The 18,375-nt window shown below is 31.1% G+C and overlaps 2 long non-coding RNA genes across 2 annotated transcripts; both read right to left on the reverse strand.

Moving 5' to 3' along the window:
- Positions 1-15: 15 nt before the first annotated feature.
- LOC136273349 (uncharacterized) lies at positions 16-2,192 on the reverse strand. The gene is made up of 4 exons (XR_010711536.1): positions 2,064-2,192; positions 1,916-1,944; positions 1,654-1,777; positions 16-1,394 (listed from the first exon to the last, which is right to left on the reverse strand). It is a non-coding gene; the product is annotated as an uncharacterized lncRNA (long non-coding RNA).
- Positions 2,193-3,472: 1,280 nt separating this feature from the next.
- On the reverse strand, positions 3,473-5,909 carry LOC136273350 (uncharacterized). Its single transcript, XR_010711537.1, has 3 exons — positions 5,570-5,909; positions 4,105-4,160; positions 3,473-3,716 (listed from the first exon to the last, which is right to left on the reverse strand). It is a non-coding gene; the product is annotated as an uncharacterized lncRNA (long non-coding RNA).
- Between the last annotated feature and the right edge of the window lie 12,466 nt (positions 5,910-18,375).

An 18,375-nucleotide genomic window follows, 5' to 3' on the forward strand; every position in this document is an offset into this window, starting at 1 on the left:
ACGTTGTGTCTTCGCTACATTTTTATTCAAAAATGGTTCTACACTAATGATAGATATTGTACTTGACAAAATGGTATACGGTTAACTAATTATAATAGATATCTGGATTAAAGCACAGATACCGTTACAGACTTCAGAAAACATTGATATGACATTGAGGGCACAATGTACAATGCTTTTACTTCAAAACAGATTTTTAGTAGAAAGAATTACTCAACTACGTATCTGTCATGCGCATAATGTAAAAAGAAGTATCGATAAACAATCATAAAAGTCATTTAATGTTTACACGCCATGATCAAGTGTATACGTACATCTTTTAAGGATTAAACACCGCATGTTATATTGAAAATATATTATACATGTATTTAGATATTATATATTGACAAAACATATTTGATTAAGGAACTGAAAATGCAAAATATTATTAATGCGTAATGTTGATCCTCAAAACATTTGGAAAAAGATAAAATAAAATACAGAGCGTCATATAGATTTTTTTCCCTACAGGCTATTATATATTTATTGCATGATTGTGGAGGAGATATGAAGATTTATTCTCCCAGGAGAAATCGCATTTCCCAAGTCAACGCCCGAGGGAAATATTATTTTGCTTGGGGTAATAAATCTTCACATCTCCAAAACGTTCATATGATAATTATAACGAACGACAAGGGATGATAAAGAATACATTTGGTTCTAATCGTTTTTCAACTCTTGTAAAGCAGAAACGTAATAAATATTTAACGGTTTCTTTGTTAGTTTTCTGATATAAAAAGGATAAAAAACGCTGATATAATCATGAAAAGTTTTAAAATTAATCATTTGATTGCATCGTTTGGGACTTTTCATACGCAAGAAATGAAAATTTGAGTGGCTTCCGAAGGGTTGAATATGATGACAAAACATGACAATGACAGGGAAATGGAACGTTTTATTGCCCTGATCATATTTCCCTCGGGCGTTGCTCTCGGGAATTATGATTTCTCCAGGGAATTATAAATCTTCACATCTTCCTCAACATCAGGCAAGAAATGTATAATACTGATATTACGAGCAGAGTTTTAGAATCTTACATACTTACTTATAATATTTTATAGGTTATACAACAAACACTGTTTAGCAACAACAAATTTAAAATAACTTTTTAGAATATTTTGTCAATCTATCGACGGTAAATTATTTAACAATACTCTAAACATCGCTACATTTGCATTAAAAGTTTTTTTTTTAATGTTGTTTGCTTTTTGAAAAAGCAGTTGGTACCAACTCAGATTAATGATTTGTTGATAGAAGCCGAACCCTTGTAGCTCCTCTGTAATATCAAATTCACATTTCAAATGTAGCAGATCTGTCTACGTTTTCCTGGACTAAATTCGACAGCTTAGGTGTTTCTTGAATAAAAATAAAACGGCATAAATCGTCATCTCCTAAAACTGAGTTGGACTACACTGTACATATTTCTAAACGCCAAATGATAAAAAACCAGCATAAATGACTAAAAAAAACCGAAAATCAAAACTATAACTTCGAAAATACGAAAATGCGACTCCATGAACATGTATTAAAGTTATCCAAGTTTTCACTGGCAGACTTTCATCATATACTAAAGCTGGAACTGAATTCCAAAGACTCTTTCTGTTTACTACCAACCTTAGATTGTTGTATATATAAGAATCATCTAATTGGTCTGGGTCGTCATTTTGTACAGTACTTCTCCCATTTTCCTCATCTAACGTTTCATCGTCTCTGCAAGGCATGTTATCTTGGCTTTTTGCTGAAAAAAAACCCCGTCTGATTAAATCAAATTTGTTTTAGCTGTTATGAATTAATTTAATTAATAATCCAAAAATAAAACTTCTTGATCAAACAAAACGAGTAACAAAGTTAACTTCTTTACGTAAAATAAACATACCACTTTCTTTTTTTACTTCATCACAATGACTGAAATAATTGAAAGAATATAAGTATCAAGTTTTGTAAAATTTACTAGAAATTGTGCATACATGTAAGAGAAAAAAAATCATTGAATTTTTTTTAATTATTTAAAGTAATTTGCTTACCAATAAAGTAGAAAAGAACATAACAACAGAGACACCAAAAAAAGACCTGCTGTAATGAGACTAAGTAGCATGTAGTTTTTCTGTCTAACTTTGTTCCCACCTATATAGAAACATTAAAAAAGTTTGGCTAGACTAATATATAAAAATTGGAGGTAAATGTAAAGGGTAACGGATCCATAAAGGAAAAAAACCAATTTGAATATCTTATCCAAGAATATCAACAAATAAACTGTATGCCGTTACGGCAGAGGAAGTGGGGTAGCTTCCTCTACCCTTAATTGTAAAAAAAAAATGACAAATGTACGGGGATCGATTTCGAGCTATATTTGAATAGAACTAAATAAATACTACTTATGTTGCCTATATTCAATGTAACATTTAACGAGACCGGGTCTAATTTGTTCTGCCATAGATTTTTAATGCAATTTTTTAAAATGAATTTCTAATAAAATAATCGTTGTTTTTAATTGAAAAAAAACCATTTACCGCATAGTTTGTTTAGGGGGTCACCTCAAAGTTTATAAATTTTAACATAGAACCCTATGGGAATTTGCTTGAAATAAATCAATTTTGCACATTTTTTTTACCGTTTTTTTTAAACTTCTGCCCTAAGGATTTCCTTTTTCTGTTCTACATAGGAAATTTATTGCTAAAAGGCATCAAATGGTCAAATAAAAATAAAATCCTTTACCTCCTGATTTTGAATGTCAGTTTCCCAGATTTGTCAGATAATGGCTATTTTTTATTTGACAAAGGCGGTAATGGTGAACTTTATAGTATTATTAAAATATTCAGACATATTTAAGTAATAAATAAATATATTATATCACATATTAAGGGTCATTAATATAAAATACATGGTTACTGTCTTGAAATACATGTCTTATTAGGTTATATTTAGGCGGGTAAGAAAACGTGACAGAGGGCTAGGCTTGCTGAACCCTCTTCACGTTTTCGATACGAGCCCAAATATAGCTTATACTTCAAAACATTTATGTTTATTCTACAATAAAATATCAATTTACACTTCAAACGAGCTATTTTCGACAAATTTTGCTGAAACCGTCAACCAAGCAAAAAGATTACGTCACTCTGCAAATGAAACGCTGTGCGAAAGCGTGCGTACTCTAACTGTACTCGGCCTCGTTAATCATGGATATCAAAATCTTTGAAATTATACTTTTTATAACTAGTAACATATCAAGTGGCTCTTTAAATCTCTACTGCCAACGAATAAAATTAATCGAATCCAAAATATCCATATCTCTATTTTAAAATACTGATCATATACATGTTATAATTATAATAATGATAATACTTATAATAATGATAATAATAATTTTTATTATATACAGTTATTGATTAACATCAAGACATGTTGATATTAGTGTGATATTAACTTGCCTTTGACGTTTTTCGAACAATTTACAATAGGTTGAGTTGTGTATGAACGCGTCATACTTGCTGTGCTATCCGTCATTCCATCACACGTCTCAGCTGTTGTATCGTTGATGAATGATAAACTCACACAGCCACATACATAATGACAGTCAAAATCATGATGACAGTTACATTTTGTAGCACAGAGTCGCCCAAAGTAACCATCTTTACACTTAGTGGTGCAATTAGTTCCATGATACCCTAATCTACACTCTAGAAAGGTAACAATTATTACAGATGTTATGTATTGCTGATACACATTTAATAAAATCAGATATGTAATTGACTCAACTGAAGATATAATCTAGTATCTAATTGTTTATAATCGTTATCACTTAAGAGGGCTGGATAGACGTTGCTATTTTTAGGCTATATTTACCTTCTTTAAAAGAAAGATCTCTGTATAAAGATATGGGAAAATGAAATGAAATCCACATATTTTGATTTTTTTCTTCACTAAATAATATTTAATGGTCAAACTTATTGTAAATAAAACTTTAAGGCAGATCTGGTAGACAGTTTGTTGAGCACAAAGCCTTCTTGAAATAAAATATAATTGATACTAGTAACGTTATACGTTATGGAGTAGTTTGTTTCTTACCGACACACTTGTCACCCCTTTTCTCGTAATCTTTACAGCATTTAGTCACATTATTGCTGGAAATAAGAATAATATAAAACTACTGTAGTGTACTTCCAACTCGGACAGTATGTCTCTCAAGGTAGCTTTAATTAACATTAAGCCCTATACTTTTTAAGATTCATAAACCCTCTGCTTCAAAATACGCATCATTTCTTGTAATCCTAATGTACATTTTCATATAGCACTAAACATTGTGATATAATTAAAATATACACGTATTATTTGAATTATTCTTTTTATATTTTATTTGAATGCTTCGTGTTCTTCTTATATGCTCAAAAGTTGACAATCAACTTAACCATGATATGAAGAAAAATAACATTCTGTTTAAAAATACTATATTTATTTCATTATCAGATAAACCATATGTAATGATAACTGATGGTATTCACATAATAAAAAAACAACAACAATAAAACAGATAAGTGTTGCTTCTTTTGTCACAATAAACTCAAGAAATTTACGTTTATTCGTAAGATTTGTAGGAATTTAGAAATTACCTCTCCTACAAAAAAAAAAAAATAAAAAAAAAAAAAAATTAAGGATATTATAAATTTTGTATCAGATATTCCTGTATGACCATTCATTTGTTCTGTAAAAAGATTATAAATATATTCTTGGCCTTTTTGTGTTTATTTATAAATGATGAAAAAGGTTACCCGATGATGATGTTTTCTCTGCTATATTTCTGGAAATAGCATTGATTGAAACAAGGGTTATCAAAGTATCAAAATATTAAATTTCCGACGAATAAAATTAAAAGAACTTGCAGTTGTAAATGAATGAACCTGTGTCTAACGAACTGATAGTTCTGTGAGTTGCTGCAACACTCTGCAGTTCTAAACTTCATTTTAAGCATTGTGATGTGTAAAATGTTGGAAACCAAACATTAAAAAAAAAGATTCACTTTGAAAATAATTCTCTCAAAAATTGCCACAAAATCCATCAAAAATAATTCGAACAAAAGTTGAATTATCTCTCTTATCAAATTATCCATGAACCTTAAGACACTACGTCATAGCGATTTAAAAAGTTTGGTTGAATTGTTCGTACTTAATATTTGTTCAAATATTACCACAGCTAAGTGGTAAAAGTATAGAGCTTGTGACCCGCAGATATCGAGTTCGAATTCGAATGGAGCTTTTGCTCAAAGTTACTACAAAAATAAATATCATAGTTTTTAAATTACATGTAAGGTAGCTACTGGAGTTCTTCCTAAAATTCTAAAGGGATTTTTAAAAACAATTCTACTTTTTAAAAGTGACACCACGTGTTGTGACGGATGCAAACTTTTAAAAAAAAAGTCTATCAACTTGCGCTTTACATTTAAAAACTTAAAATAAGAAACACTGTCTAAAAAGTTATGATTCAAATATGAATTCAATAATAAATACATAAAAGTTATGATATGTGACATATTTACCTAGGATCCTGACATAAATTGTCACCATGTAAGGCGTCGGCGGTTTTCATCAAAAGAAGAAAGAACACATCCATTTTTAAAAGGAATAATAAAATGAAATTTGTATCGACTTTTTTATTTAAATTTACATAAATTTTTCTTAGAGCCACCATCATGATCCAACGTTTCTGTGAAATATTACATTGATCATTTTCATACATTACCAAAATATACCGGAAAATATAAACACGTGTATAGATTAAAATCACTTGACAGGAATGTAATATTTAAACAATATTAAAACAATGTGCGTTGTGCAAACCGTACATATGAAGTTAACGAACATGCAAAGGAAGTTTTAATGAAGAACGACCAATGGATTGCATTTAAATAAAAAATTATATTTTTCAATATATTTTAAGTTTGATTTCATTGTATAGATTAATTTGCATTATATTTTGTGGATGAATTAAGAGGACGAATTAATTAATTTTTTTAATATTTTCTTTGAGTGGTCAGTAATCAGCTCTTTTAGATGGGTTGTGCATACAGATTAATTGCTTCCTTGTAAACCATATGGCGCTCTCAGCAGGAGGAACGCCAAGTTTGTAATATTAAGGAAAATAGGATTAAGTGTTTCACATGTATTTTTACATTATTTATAATTATAACTTATTTAGGGTGCAATTTTACGTCTATATAAAACACAAATTATCAAAAATATTGTACTGTTTCAATCAAAATTAATTTTTTGAAAAAATCTTCCCGATTGTTTTCAATAGTGTTCACCTGTTCATGCTTTGTGATTTACGATAATACTATTATAATACTAGTATACTGCCAGTTTCCGTATTTGATGTTAAGTGTATTATCAACAATGGATCGCATGTGTTAGGTTAATTACCAAGCTTTTATTTTGAAACCGTGCATGAAAATTTCTTTTGGTTTCTGATAAAAATTTTATCACGAAGAATATTTTTACTAACACATTAACCCAATTAGCCTGCTAATACGTTTCTTTAATAAAATTTAAGACGGAATGGGACACCTCCATATTGTGACCTTAGTTACAACAATAAAATCAAGTTTAAATTTTTATTTTTTCCCCTCTCTCCAATTTGAAACATAACAGCGTAACGCAATGGACAAGACAGTAAACTATTAATCTGTTAGTAATAAGTTCGAATCCCGCTGGACGTTAATGATTTATATATGACAATTTACGAGCATTGATGAAGTTTTCCGGTCAATTTATTCTTTGATACGTCGATCAATAGCAAAATTATTATCTTCATTTCTTAAATCTATCTCAGAAATGTTTAACGGTTATTAGTCCCCTACCGGTTTCCCCGGAGGGGACTATAGCTTTCCTCTGCGTCCGTCCGTCCGTCCGTCTGTCCGTCCGTCTGTCTGTCCGTCTGTCTGACCGTCCATCCATCCGCCTGTCTGTCCCACTTCAGGTTTTTTTCTTTATGCGTTTGAGAAATAATATGAAATTTGCTGAACAACTTCAAAATATCAAACGACAGATTAAGTCTACACTTTTGTAGCGTCTGGTTGACATATTTTCGAGAAAATTTATTTTTTACATTCTAATTTTTTAATGTTCGGGTTCGCTATCGGGTTTGGTGTGTATTGAATAAACGAGGCAAGTATGTTAGTAAAAATATCGTGAATTAATTGTACCATTCCTATAATTGTTTCTAACAAACAAATTAGTTCTGTAAAATAGTGTCAAGCATTATGTTGTAAATTTAATTTACATGGTTTTTTGTATTATTACAATCGGGTTCGTTATCGGGTTGGTCTGTTGATTCGGTGTACAATAGACAGTAAGAAATTATATTCTGCATTGGTGCATTGTTTTCAAAAAATTTTACCTGCAAATACTTAATGGACTTGGCGAAATTACAGGAGATAAAATAAAGAGTATTATTAGTCCCATTTTTTATTTAATTTCTATATCGACTATGTAGTTTGAATTTCTTCTGTTCTTTTATCTCTGATTAAAACATAACATCTCCTTCATAATAGTTTAGAAATAGATGCATGCTTCGAAGCTTTCATAGAATACAAATGTAATACAAACCGGTAGGAATCGTGTATTGCTTATGCAATACTCTCAGTATGCTTGTTCATGGGAGATTTGAAATCAAGAGTTATTTCAAAACGGGATATAATATGCCTACTGTACATCAGACCTGTGCTTGTGGATAACACATCCTTTGAAGAAGGACACTCCTCTGCATAAGGTTCTCTACAATGTTGCTAGTACCATTGTTTGTCATATGTAAATTATACAAGTCCAATCTTTGCAAGCATCCACACACGTGATGACAAATTTGCGTTTCACCGAAATGATTCTTTGGACATGTGTCAGTACAATTCCATCCTCGAAAGCCGGGACTGCATTCTGGAAGCATTTACAAATGCAGTGAACTGCTATAAATTAATAAATGCATTGTTTTAGTTATGATAGACTTTGTCGATCATTTCAAATATCACCGTATCCATTAGAATATGTAATGAATTTGTAATGCTTAGGTTTGATATTTTACAGCAATATGTTCGTATGATGATTCCTTCTGTTATTATGTATTAATTAAATTAGTTAATTATGTTGTTGTTTTAAACAATATCTATATTAAAAAGAAATAAAATATACCTTGCTAAAAAACACATCCCCAAATGGGAACCAGTATTATTTTACACTTCACAATATAAATTAAGCGTTAGGCAAGTTTGTGACAAAATATATTGCTCTAAAGATATCAGTTTATCTAATTTAAACATATTTTATTTAGAAATCAAATGGATTGGATAACAGGCAAAGCCTATGTAAACACTCTCCAAAATAAAAAGTCAAGTATATAGTTGTGTTATAAAATAATCTTTAAAATATAGTATAACCAGTTCACATTATTAATATATTTTGCATGCAAGACAAGGGATAATTGGATATCAAAAAATAATCTCGACTTTTATCATTCTATTTAATACACCTACAAACTACAAACTTATTATTCTTTTCTTCAAAGTCCTTACAGCAGATCTTTTTTGTTACCACTTTTGATGAAGAAATGAATACACTGTAAAAATAAATAAACAACTCAATGTAAATGCTGCTAAAATTTAAAAATAAGCTTGCATGATCTGTCCAATTACATATTTCTCCATCTTCACTTCTTCAGATTAAGGACTAGCATTAATTGTAATAGAATTTATGCATAACAAAAGTAGCCTTAGTTTATCATTTTAAGCATTGCTCTATTTTATGTGTAATGTATTATTAACTTTTCAACATGAAATATTGTATTGTTCAAATTAAGTAAAAGGAGTGATGTTATTATGATAATATTGATAAATAATAAAAAACCCGCTATGTCGTTTTTTTTCTGCAATGATCGCTACCTTCATAACCCGCATGAATCATCAACGAAAGCATTTTTATTGTTTATATTAACATCTTTCTTCTCACTAATAATAAAACGATTATGAAAAGTAAGAAAAATTCACTAAATTACTGTTAATGTACATCAGTACGTTAGCTAAAAGAAACAGCTAAATCGTCTCCTATGGGAATTTGAGTCTAACATCATCACAATTAATTCGTGCAGTCCGTTACGTTTCTTATTTTGCTGTAGGTTTCGACCAATTGATAACGGGGCGTGTATATTTCATTCCTGTCAGTTTCTACAGCTGTTCGATAGTGCTATGAATTAAATTAAAGGTTCCGTAAGAAATAGAGGGAATCATACTCGGTAGATGTAAATATGTATGTGCAAACTCATATACGGTGTCTTCATATGTAAAAAGTGCTTGTCGTGACGACTAGATTTTATGTTCTCTATTAGTACCAATGTACTGTGGCAGGTATCCTCGTAACTACATTTACCATACAGAGGCTCTGCTGGCTCTTCGTGTACACTTGGGTTTTCCCGAATCCTTAATGTATCTTTTTAATCGTACACCATATTATGATGAACGCGACATTCTGTGAAAATGTAAAAAAAAAAGTTGTTAAGAGCATTTTCATAGCTCTGTGGTTGATTGACATATATGGTTGCATTGTAATTCATTTTGTGTCTAAAGGCAAGCAAAGAAGTAATATTACAATTTACAACCTGCCTTGTTCACTCTTCAACCGAAGCCTACAATGGGAAATAAACAATACATTTCAGGTTGATACTATAAATGTACATGTACATAAAAACTCAACATGCTGGGTACATGTTTAAAGATATTATTTTTTCTAAGACAATTCGGAAATAAAACGTAAATGTTATCGTAAACGATATGGAGGGTTTAGGAACAACGTAAAACTGCGCCGCCTGACAAAACTTGTTGTTACTAATTATTCATTTTCTCGAGAAATAAATAAAGTACAGATTTGAAGTTTTCAGCATTGTTTGCCAAAGGGCCATTGAAGAAAACATAGAAGTCTAATGAAATTGCAATGAACAGAATATGAATTATGTCTCTTGTCTACATTATTTTGGGACAACCCTCGTACATGTATGTTCGTATGATGATTCCTTCTGTTATTATTTTTTTCATTAAATTAGTTAATCATTATGCTGTTATTGTCGACAATATCTATAGTTAAAGAGAGTCTCTGAAATATAACTTGCTGAAAAAATGCATCCCTAATTTGATAACCAGTATTTACACTCCACAATATAATTTAAGCATTTCGCAAGTTTATGACAAAATATATTGCTCTAAAGGTATCATTTATCTAATACATATATCTACCTACACATTTATGATTCTTTTCTTCATAGTCCCTACAGCATATCTTTTTTGTTACCAGTTCTCCACTTTTGATGAAAAAAAATAAATCAAAATAAAAGAACAACACTTTTAGAAAAAATGTATATGCTGCTTAAATTAAATAGAAGCTTGATCCGTCCAACACAGAGAAGATATAATCTATGTTTGTTTTCCATGCGAGAAGAATATCTTTTGCAGCGTAGTATTAAAAGAAAAAATGTGTTGAACTAGCATTGTAATAGCATTAACACACACAAAACGAATATCCGGAGTAGTACAAGATTTTAGTTTATCATTTTTAAAAGCATTGGTCTATTGTGTGACTAACTTTATTATTTACTATTTGTTGTTCTAATTGCTATATTGTTCAAAATATATTAAGAGTAGTGACGTTATCATGAAATATTGATCCTCATGATCCTCCTCCTCCTCTGTTTAATTTAAGATCGGCAAACAATTGATCATGAACTTGTTCAGTTTTGACATTTGGGAAAGAAAATTCATTTTCTTGACAGAGCCCCTCCCTCCTCCCCCAAAAAGGATAAAAACTTTAACATCTTTAAATTTCGCCAATAGTAAAATCGAAGTGGAAATATGAGAGGCCATTTTCATTTTTGAAATAAATCTTAGGTCAATACATTATAGAGTTTTTAGTGCAATTCCGGACAAATGATTCTTATGAGTGATTAGTTAAAAGGGGTAATTATTTTAATTAATACTATGTAAGTAAATATTTTATTATAGTGACATGTGTATGTCATGAGTATAGTACAATACAATATTATATATTATCGAGTTACACCCGGCCCATTGGACCTATATTGTCACTTAAAAATCTTATAATATACAAATATACATTTCTGAGCGCATGAGTTTACTTTGATTTGTACAGATAACTTTGTCTAGCTGAATAAATCGAATTGAGATATTTGGCAGTTTGTCTTTGATTTTTTTCCATAATGATATTTAAATTGACAGTTTCATCTAGATTTTTATCTAAGTTTATACTATGAAAGAAAGAGATTCTATTATTTTCATAAAATTTGCATTGAAAAATAAAATGGTTTTCATCTTCAATCGAATTTCTTTTACACAGAACACAATAACGTTCTTGAAGAAGCTCATTTCGATAAAGACCAGTTTCGACTCTGAGAGGAAGGATTCCACATCTAAATTGTGCCATCATAGACCGTTCCTGTTTGGTTATGTTCATCGTTACATAGGGTTCTAATTGGACGTTTCGGTAGAGACCTTGTTTTCGATTTCCATTGGTCTTCATAGTATTTAAATAATTTAGATTTCACTTCTTTCATATCACAAATACGGATAAAATCAAAATAGGAACACAAATCTAATTTATATAGAATTTCTTTCACTTGTGAGCACCAAGTGCTGGTGTAACGATAACTCCACAGGAAAACCTTTTTGGTAAGACGGTCATCATCCATTTGGATTACTCTGTTCCATCTCTTTAACATGCATATCCAGCGCCTCTGTGTCGGTGCTAACCATCCTACTTCACTATTTAATGTAATTGCCGGCGCGTATCTGTGTAAACCTAAGAAGTATCGGAGAGCACAGTTTTGAACTATTTCTATGGAGTGGTATGTTTTGAATCCCCAAACTCCGGAACAGTAATCTAAAATGGGTACAACACAAGAATGAAATAGTTTTACTATGAATCCATATGATAAATAAATATTGGTTTTGATCTTTAAATGATGATAAACATTTGATGGAATTTATTTTAAAATGATAGTGTTTATCATAAAGCCCTAATGGTCTAGATAAAAACGGAAGAACGATCAGTATTGATACAAAAGACTATGTACAACAATGAATTAAATTATCTTTACCTTTCCGTTGTCTCATTCCTTATCCCTCTGACTGCGACAGGGACATATATGTCCTTTTACTGCTGGCTGCGAGAGGGGCATATGTGTACTTCACGACGTCATAAACGTAAAGTCACTTCTCCCTTTCATTTTCAATGAATTTCATATCATTTTTACTCGATTTTTACTATATAGATTGATTTTAATTTTAAGAAACACCAACCTTTTGTTACAGTTAATAAAAATTATTGCATTTTTAATTAATTAAAAAATTTTAAAATACGCAAAAGATACTGTAACTCGCGACGACTTGATGTCGTAAGTAATGGGTGTTATAGCAATATGAGCTGCTATTTTTTTTTTACGAGAATGTTATTTTCTACTAAAATGACATAAAGAATAATACAAACCCTTTTCCATATCACAGCCAGTATCAGCCAGAGAGTCCAATATTAGCCCGAGAACCAAAGGCCCGAGGGAAGATATTGGTCGAGGGCTGATACAGGCTGTGATATGGGGAAAAAGGGTATTTATTATTATATTTATTAAATACTTAATAATAAAATTTAAAAAAAAAGATCAACTGAAACAAAATGTTTTTTAATATTATTTGAAAGTAGTCTGTACATGTATTAAATAATAATATGAGATCTTATTATTTTACAAAACATGAAGCTATAGAACCAGAATTTCCCCAGGTTTTCAAATTAACTGCTCCTAAACAGTTGCTAGCATAAGCATTTGCTGTTTTAAACTGCACTTTAAAATGTCAATTGTAGCAAATGTTTTATTTTTCGTTTGTAAACATGCACAAGTGCCGAAACGATTAAAGATTAACGATTAACGATTACAGCAAAATAAAATTCTAAAAAATACACCTCATATTGCTTTAATCGCGGTTATCATCTCCGAGAATCCATCAGCCTTCAATGTGGATTATATCAGACAAATGTGAAATAAAAATAAAAGACTGGTTTGAGCTGATATATATTTGCGACTTTGAGCTTCTTGCGATTCTCGTTAAACTGAGTCGCACGAAAATAAGAAAGTTTAAAGTATATCATACCTATACATTTCGTTCTCCTTTTCAATTATCCTGGTTATGAGTATGAAAACATCATACAAACCAAGAAAAAAAATGAATAATTCTGTCGCCATTACCAACAAATAAATTATTCAGTCGTCATTACCTCTCCGACCCCCTAACCCTATTCTTCATAAGAATAAAACAAGAGGCCCACGGGCCACATCGCTCACCTGAGTACCAATAGGTATGATAAAATCAGCTTAATGGAGTTATAATACAAACTATCTGGACAATGTACAATAATACATGTAGATCCTGTATAAATAAAATCCATTTTTTCCTGGATATTCTTATGTTTATAATCATTAGTCCCTTTTCTAACAGGATGATTTTATAGTCATATCATATGTTGAGTATTGCAGTTCTCAAAAAGATCCTTAACAATAGTTTATATATGGGATATAAACGTACATCAAACTCTGAACCTTCTCGTGAGGCCAAAGAATTGTCCTGGGACCAAAGTCTTAACAATTATGAAGAATCATCTGGCTGATTAGTTTCTGAGAAGAAGATTTTTAAAGATTTACCCTTTATATTCCTTTGATAAACTTTGACCCCCCCCCCCATTGTGGCCCCACCCTACCCCTGGGGATCATGATTTTCACAACTTTGAATCTACACTACCTGAGGATGCTTTCACACAACTTTCAGCTTTCCTGGCTAATTAGTTTCTGAGAAGAAGAGTTTTAAAGATTTACTCTGTTTATTCCTATATAAAACATCGACCTCCCATTGTGACCCAAACCTACCCCCAGGGGTCATGATTTTCAAAAATTTGAATCTACACTACCTGAGGATGGTTCCACACAAGTTTCAGCTTTCCTGGCTAATTAGTTTCTGAGAAGAAGATTTTTGGAAGATTTACTCTATATAATCATATGTTAAACTTCGACCCCCCATTGTGGCCCCCACCTACCTACAGGGGTTATTATTTTTACAAACTTTGAATCTACACTACCTGAGAATGCTTCCACACAAGTTTCAGCTTTGCCGGCTGATTAGTTTTTGAGAAAAACATTTTTAAACATTTACTCTATGTATTCCTATGTTAAACTTCGATCCCCCATTGTGGCCCCATCCTACCCCCGGGGGTCATGATTTTCACAACTTTAAATTTACACTACCTGAGGATGCATCCACACAAGTGTCAGCTTTCCTGGCTGATTAGTTTCTGAGAAGAAGATTTTTAAAGATTAACTGTATATATTCCTATGTAAAACTTCGACCCACTATTGTGGCCCCATCCTACCCCGGGGGTCATGATTTTCACAACTTTGAATTTACACTACCTGAGGATGCTTCCACACAAGTGTCAGCTTTCCTGGCCGATTAGTTTCTGAGAAGAAATTTTTTAAAGATTTACTTTATGTATTCATATGTTAAACTTCGATCCCCCATTGTGGCCCCATCCTACCCCCGGGGGTCATGATTTTCACAACTTTGAATCTGCACTACCTGAGGATGGTTCCACACAAGTGTCAGCTTTCCTGGCTAATGAATTTCTGAGAAGATTTTTAAAGATTTACTCTATATATTCATTTGTTAAACTTTTACCCCACATTGTGGCCCAACCCTCAGGTGAGCTAAAAAGGTTAAGTTTACAATACAATAAGTTGTTAAAGTTGGTTTCTGGAAGAACAGACTTTGAAAATTTTCTTAATAAATATTGACAAATTTTTTACTTTTTTAATCTTTAGTTTTTAAGATCTGTGTACAAACATAGAATTGTGAGCAAATCTATCTTGCTTATAATTCGAAGCTTAACACTCAAATATGGTTAGTAAATAAAAATTGTAAACAATTAAACACAATAAACATGCACTACATTATTATATAACAAATAAAGAACACTATTTATTTTATCAAAATGAATCATATATATACATGTATATGCCTACATATTTCCGTCAGCGATATCAAACTCTATTTAAACTGAATAAACTCGAGAAAATGCCGAGCATCTCAACAAAACCTATTGCAGTAATCTACCAGTACGCAAAAGATAATGCCGAATTACCTATAGAATGAATTGTATTTCAGTACCCCTACATCAGATTTTGCTTAATTTGCGCAGGTAAACAGTTAACTGTTTGATTTACCGAAGTCTCTGTTTGATTTGATACGTAAAAATCACGAAATACAGACGATAGTTTCCAGGTTACAAAGCATAAATAATGAAAACGAAACGAAAATCAGAACAAGCTAATACCAACGTCATGTGTGAAAACTGTCAACGCATTGAAATATATAGCCTCAATTTACTTTTTTCGATTTACCAAAATCGGCACCAATATATTTTGCATGTTTCAAAATTTCCCTTCATACGCGAACTGTTGCACAACAAGCAAATTCATCATAGTCAGATCGACCCTTTTTCGTGTAATGTCATGGCTGCTTTAAACAAAGAACCTCGTTTCAGAAGTATGGAATACGAGTCTTGGTAAAATGGGTATGCAAACCCGGGCCGTGGCAAAATAAAAGCCGATGCAAATCGGCAATCGTCAATTCCAAATACGCATTATTTTGCAGCAATATTCACAACGAATACAAATATACAAGTCCATCAAATATGCTGAAATTTTAATGAGATTGGCAGATTAATAACTGCCAATCTTTTGTTTCGCCCAGACCAAGTCTTGTCTACCCATTTTACCGGATGCCGAACCCGAGGCTATTAAACTGATTGAAACACGCCTTTCCTATATTATTATTTTCGTAATAACTCAGATTTGAAACAGAATTACCCCTTAATTTTTGCAATTTATATTGTCCTTCCCATAAGGATAATTTATGCTAAACTACGTTGAATTTGCCTCTGTGGTTCTTGAAAAGAAGATTTTTAAAAATGCACCTCCCTTTTTCTACAGTTTCAAGGTTTTCACCGCTTTGAATACAGATCGGACTTTTATTTATGCAAATTTTATTCGCCCTCCCATAAAGATGCTTTGTGCCAAATTTGGTTGAAATTGGATAAGCGGTTTTAGAGAAGAAGTTCAAAATGTAAAAAGTTTACAGACGGACGGACGGACAGACGGACAGACGGACGGACAGACAGACGGACAGACGGACGACGGACAAAATGTGATCAGAATAGCTCACTTGAGCTTTCAGCTCAGGTGAGCTAAAAACCGGTAATTAATACATGCAGTTTCTCGTAAATTGTAAGAGTACATTATAATTTTATTATTATACTAATTACCGATATCGGAATGCTCACCATGATTCACATTTTTAGTTTTAATCTGAATGATATGAAAGTGTTATTCCTCTGTTATGAAACATGAGTATGGTTTTCCATGTTGACTAGCGGTCTTTGCAAGTCATTAGATCGTTTTCAGAAATATGGACTCTTTATGCCGTACTCGAAGTTTCCCTATCTAAGATTTTCTAAAAGTATATGTATGTATATGAAAGGCCCTGGTAGAAGTCTGATATAAATTTTGCGAGAATCAATTGTAAGCTCTGAATGAACTACCAAACTATCACGATGGATTTGCAGTTTATAAGAGCCTGAAGTTTTGAAGGAAATAAATGGAGAAATCCATAATCGATTCTTTTTGACATAAATCATGTCTTGTAGAAACTTTCAAACATACTAACCATATATACAAACACATTTATTATTGGATGTCGTCTTGGCTGTCATGCAATGATTTTGTGATGGTTTATTTGTACGTAGATTTACTCCTACCTGTACACATACTCGAACAATCATGTGCATTCATCCTTTTTTGATATAAAGCAGTAAGCACAACTTTCAAAATTAATTTGAATATTTTTGAGAAAAAAATTGTTTTAGGGGGGGGGGTGTCATTTTCAGATATTACTTTAATTAGTAAAAAATGAAACGACTATCATCATTTTGACCGTATATATATATATATATATATATATATATATATATATATATATATATATATATATATATATATATATATATATATATATATATATATATATATATATATATATATATAAAAGCACTAAAAATAACCAACGACACGAACAATAAAGTAAAATATTGTCAAATTTTCGGGACAACCCGTCCCTTCTTCAGGACAACAACATAAAAACTACATAAGAAAGAAGAAAAACATCTACAAAACTAGCACTAAACTAAACTAAATAATATATAAAAAAATCTAGATAATGTTTAAACATTATCTAGTTTTTTTATATATTATTTAGTTTAGTTTAGTGCTAGTTTTGTAGATGTTTTTCTTCTTTCTTATGTAGTTTTTATGTTGTTGTCCTGAAGAAGGGACGGGTTGTCCCGAAAATTTGACAATATTTTACTTTATTGTTCGTGTCGTTGGTTATTTTTAGTGCTTTTTTATATCTCATCTTATAACCTTGTATCTTTTAATCCGACACTTTAGATAACGAGTGTTGTTGGTTTGCTAGTGCTTCTTATATATATATATATATATATATATATATATATATATATATATATATATATATATATATATATATATATATATATATATATATATATATAGCACACAAGGCACTGGATTTGGAGATCCCTTGAATACACAATAAATGCTTACTAAATCTCACTGGAAATGTTCTCATTAAATTTGTAGCAGTGGTGTTTTTTTTAAACAAATTTCAACAAAGTAAAAACAAAATCAAGGTATTGATTAACTGCGTATATAATTTACTTCTATAAATGTTTACTTTCACAATTCATCACATACGTTGATGTTTGAAATGTGAATAAAATTTTGGAAGCAACTTCTCCAATCATATACATCATTATGTGTGCTAGTACAATATCTATTATACTTGTCCAGTGCTTAACCCAAAGATTTTCTAAAGTATTCCGATGTGTTTAATCATTTAGTTATCGTAGTTTACGTACAAAATAATTTTTGAACCTAATAGAAGAGCAAGTTTTGATCATGACATCAAACGATGGTGGTGCATGAAACAGCTATAACAAGCACACATAAGACGAATTGACAAATCGCTATTAGTAAATACTTTATATACAACATAAGATGTTAACATGTTTCAAAACATTTGATTTTAAAGTTTTTTGGCCAGATATCAGACACTATATCTTTTAACACGATTAAATAATCCAGTATTTTTTACCAAATACCACTACATGCATAAGTCCGGTA

The sequence above is a fragment of the Magallana gigas genome, chromosome 3 (genome assembly GCF_963853765.1).
Source record: "Magallana gigas chromosome 3, xbMagGiga1.1, whole genome shotgun sequence".
Taxonomy (NCBI): domain Eukaryota; kingdom Metazoa; phylum Mollusca; class Bivalvia; order Ostreida; family Ostreidae; genus Magallana; species Magallana gigas.